Raw genomic sequence first — 5,114 nt, 5'->3', positions numbered from 1 at the left:
AAAAAAAAAAAAAGAATTTGCCTTTTCACCCCAGCTTTGCTAAATCAGAGTCTACTTATTAATAAGGTCCCCAGGTAATTCTTGTGTTTGTGTGTCAACATCTTATTATTTCTGTCCTAGTTTCCCTGCCCCTCAAACGTCTCATCTATGCATTAGAATAGCTAATGTCAACTTTTTCCCCCTCAAAATTTTTTCCAAAATCATACCTCAGTGGTGGCAGTTCTTACTTTTTGAACTTATTTGATACCTACTTAAGAAGTAACTTGAAGAAATAGTTTTACTTTGAAGTTTAGAGAGAATCTCAAGGCTTTGCCTTGGGCATTCCTCCAGTGTGAGTCTAGTAAATCTGGATTCTTAAAAAATGTCTCTTTTACATTTTTCTCCTTTTCTATCAGGATCTATCTATTGTGCCCTAACCAGATGTTCAGTAGTAATCTTCTGGACCTAGTTCTCATCTCAAAGCCAAAGTGGCAATGTGGTTCATACAGTGATTGGGACAGCTTTTTTTTGTGGTCTGCTTTCATCTGTCAAAAAATTGTGGTTCTCATTTCCATTTTACTTTTGTCGTCTTTTTGCAGTAACTTTGTGTGGGCAAAGAATTTCTATTGTTGCTGTTATTCATGTTTCTTGACCGGCTGTTAGCTGATGGCTCTTTTGGAGAGAATGGGGAAAGTTCTGTATTTTTTCTAGGTTTCTCAGCTCAAGAGCTCCCTCTTCTGTTGCTATAGTAAAAAAGCAGTTTTCTTCCTTTCTGTGGTTGTCCTATTGTGTATACGGTCTGATTGGAACCAACTCATAGTTAACCCTCCAACACATTATGTTGCTTTTAGCTGTTCCACTTTTTTATAGTCTGTATCCACTCCATCCTATCTACTTGTATTACTAGTGAAAACACTTGTGTTGCTGTAACCTCTCTGCTATCATGGACAGAGCTGGATACACACACACGTGAACCTGCGTGACAATTTTTCTAGGATATATGTCCAGGAGATGAGATCTCAAAGTTATAGCAGAGGTGGGGGGTGCGGAGAGGGAGGAAAGAGAACATTTTGCATTTTCAAGGTTGCTTCTAAACAACAGCAGACATGGCCTACAATTTTCACCCATTGTGCACAAGAGGTCATTCTTGCCATAAATTCTTGCAAAGATGTATTATTAACCACCTATTAAGTAGTGCCAAGCTTGCAAATAATCGAAGGGTTTTCCACCTTTAGATTTTACCTTTTGGATATTAAAAAATTCTTCCTAACCTAAGTCACAAAGATACTCTTTTGCATTTTCTTCCATTAGTTTCTTAGTTCACTTAAATATTTAACAAATCTGAAGTTCATCTTTGTGTTAGTGTGGTGTTAAGTTCTGTTTTTATTTGCTCGCATTTGACTTTTACCATCATAACTTCTAAATTATCTGTTCTTTCTTCATGAAGATGGATTTTTGATGCTTATCTGTTATGTAGTGTTGGTGTAACAGAAATACCACAGATAGGTGTGTTTCAGAAACAGAAATTTATTTTCCATTGTTTGGGAGGCCAGAAGTCCAAATTCAAGGTGTCAGCTCTAGGGGTAGGCTCTTTCTCTATGTCCGCTCTAAAAGAAAGTCATTATCTTTCCTGCCTCCCCCCCCCAATTCTGTTCATTGACTCCTTGGTGATCTTTGTATTATTATTAATCATTTTAATGAAATTTACAGAGACATGATCTTGATGTGTCATATTATCTGTTTTCTCCCATTGCTGTTTCACTTTTCCTCTACTACACTTAAATTTTTTTTTAAAAAAAACAACCAACTGTGTAAAAGAATACACGCATTTTAAAGGTTTATCAGAAAAGCTGAATAACAAAAATTGCTCAGTCCTAGACCAACATCCTGCCCCATTCCAGACTGGGACCCTGCAGATGGGAGCTTGAGCCAGCAGCCCCTTTACATGTCTGTGGTGCTGTCAGGACACAGGCGTCCCCAGGCTGGTCTGAGAAGTTCTAGGAGGCCCTGCATCACTGTTGACATTCTGTTATCCCCTCCTTGGAATTCTGCAGGCTCTCTGAAGAGAGGGCCCTGCGTTCCCATCTTGTGGGTCATGTTTCCAGGCTGTGCATCCTGCCCAAGTGGCTCTCATGCACTGAAGTCCTTGGATGAACTCCTGGCCATTGCTGTTTCCTAAGCTACTTTTTTATATCTCAAAAGAGATTAATTTAAACAGTAATATGGACTATTTAACATAACAGAGAAAAAATTATTTCCAAACGGAATTATAAGAACAGATATAATGGGTTTTATAACATGTATTTTTTTGAGGATCCCACATTTTTCACATGTCAACTTTTATGTATCAGGACATCCTGCTTGGGAAGGTTGAGGGAAAGTGGAAGAGAGGATGATCCTTGACAAGGTGGGTTGAAATGGTGACTGTGGCAATGGGCTTGAGTATGCCAGAGATTGTGAGGATGGCACAGGAGAGGGCAGGGTTCAGATTGTTTGTTCATAGAGTCACTATGAGTGGTACTCAACTCAGTGGCACCTGACAACAATAACAATTGATGGTCTAAGAAGCTGCACTGCAGTCCTAAGAACATGCAGTTCAAATAGATCAGCTGCTACATGGGAGAAGGCTGGGCAGTCTCCTCCCATGTTATTTACTTTCTCTGAAAATCCACTGGAGGGTCAGCAATGTCTACCACTGTAGAGTCGGTTCCAACCTGACAGGACACAATGACAACTACTCCTTCCACTGGTTTATTTGTTCTATGTCTCTAAGCTTAGTGTTTTAAATACCTATAACATGCTAGGTCTTACTGGTAGGAAAAAATATCCCTTTATATATTTTCTTTTTTTAAAAGGGAATCATATTTTCTTAGGCTTTTACTGTCATACATACACTTTTGAATGAGTTTGTCAAGTTCCTAAAAAAGGTGTTGGCTAACATTTTTAATAGAATTTATTTGAATGCATAGATTCATTCAACATCTTTACTAGATTAATTGTCTTATCTAAGAAAAGAATTTATTTTTCCTATTTTCTTTTGTATCCTTTAATAGGGTTCAGATTTTTTCAGGATAAAGTTACTATGCAATATTTGTAGGATTAATTGCCAAATATATTATAGTTTGGAGTACTATTGTAATCGATAGCTTGCAATTTCTGGTTCATTCTTGCTCATATGTTGTTAGCTATTATTGAGTCAGGCACAACTCATATTTGTTTTCTGAAGTATTTTTAAACATAAATGTTTGGCTTTATCAGATGTTTTATTCTGAAACTCAGAATAATCACAAGGTTTTTCTCTTTTAATTCATATTATTATTATTATAAGCAAAGTAATTCCTTACTACCCCCAGGACTCCCTTTACTCCATGGATATGGTCAATTACACTGACAATTTCCACATGTTAAATCACATTTATATTCATGAAATAAAACTTTCTTGACTGTTTGAGTGGCTAATAATTTTTTGCATCTATTTTGCAAAAAATTATTTTCATTTATAGGAACCTTGGTCATGTAACATATCACAAATTAGGCCTCAGAAACCTGGGTGAGTATTGTTTGAGGTTGCAACCAATTCCACAGCAATAGACATTGATCTGTTGGTTAGATATTTTCATGGTACTTCCCTCCCCCAATCTATCTTTATCTTATTTTACAAGAATGAAACAGTTTTTCTTCTGTTCTTATTTTCTGGAACAATTTAATTTATAAAAGAATTATCTGTTCCTTGAAGGGTTGATAAAACTCAGTGTCGTTTTAAAAGTTGAAGGTTTTCAACTCCTAGAGAATGAGGGCTGGGCATAAAATAGTTTCTTTCTATTCCATTTATTAATAAATATTTTGTTAATATTATTCTTTCTTCTACCTATTATATGTTCTAGTTTTAAAAAGTTATCTAAATTATTCCTTAGCATATCATTGGCCTTAATGGTTTTTTTTCTGTCTCTATTTTATCTGTAGTTGTTGCTGTTGTTATGTGCCATTGAGTCACTTGCAACTCATAGTGACCCTATGTACAAGAGCCCTAAATTCTATCCTGTGCCAATTTCGCCATCTCAAACACACTCATTCCCACCACTCCAGTCACAGAATTGATACATCTCATCGAGGGTCTTCCTCTCCTGCGTCGTCCTTCCACTCTCCCAAACATGATGTCCCTCTCCAAGGACCAGTCCCTCCTTGCAACATGCCCAAAATATGCCATATGAAGCTTCAGAATCCTTGACTCCAAAGAGCAGCCCAGCTTTACCCTCTCCAGGACAAATCTGTTTGTTCTAGCAGTCCATGGTATATTCAACACTCTTCTCCAGCACCACTGCTCAAAGACATCAATTCTCTTTCTATCATCCCTATTTACTGTCCAACTCTCTGATGCATAGCATGTAATTGTGAAGACTCTAGCCTGGATCAGGCGCACCTTAGTCTCCACCCTGACGTTGTTGTTCTTTCAGTACTCTTGAGAGGTCCCTCACAGCTTACTTTCCCAATGCAGTGCATCTCTTGATTTCCTGGCTGCTGCTACCAAGAGTGTTGACTGTGGAACCAAGTAAACTAAAACTGTTAACTATCTCAGTCTCTTCACCATCCATACTGATGCTGCCAATTGTCCCAGTGGTGAGAATCTTTGTTTTCTTGATGTTGAGCTTCAATCCATATTGAAGACTGCGGTCCCTGACTTTCTCCAGCAAGCGCTTCAGGTCCTCCTCAGTTTCAGCAAGCAGGGTTGTGTCATCAACATAACACAGGTTGTTGAGGACTCTTCCACCAATCCTGATGCCACATTCCACCTCATAAAGCCCAGAGTCTTGGTTGATCTGTTCTGCGTACAGATTGAAAAGGTATGGAGACAAAATACATCTCTGATGGACCCCTTTCTTGATTTTGAACCATGTAATGGTTCCCTTCTCTGTTCTGACGACTGCCTCTTGGTCCAAGTATAGGTTTCGCATTAGCACAATCAAATGTTCTGGGATTCCCATTCTTCTCAGAGTCAGCCACAGCTTGTTGTGATCCACATAGTCAAAAGCCTTTGCATAGTCAATGAAGCACAGATAGACATTCTTCTGGTATTCTCTGCTTTCTGCCAAGATCCATCTTACATTAGCTATAATATCCCTAGTACCAAGACCTCT

This window comes from Elephantulus edwardii, unplaced genomic scaffold (assembly GCF_000299155.1).
Source record: "Elephantulus edwardii isolate Elephantulus edwardi_28Jun2011 unplaced genomic scaffold, EleEdw1.0 scaffold00278, whole genome shotgun sequence".
Lineage (NCBI taxonomy): Eukaryota > Metazoa > Chordata > Mammalia > Macroscelidea > Macroscelididae > Elephantulus > Elephantulus edwardii.
The sequence above is the reverse complement of the archived record's forward strand: the minus strand, read 5'-3'. Positions refer to the sequence as shown.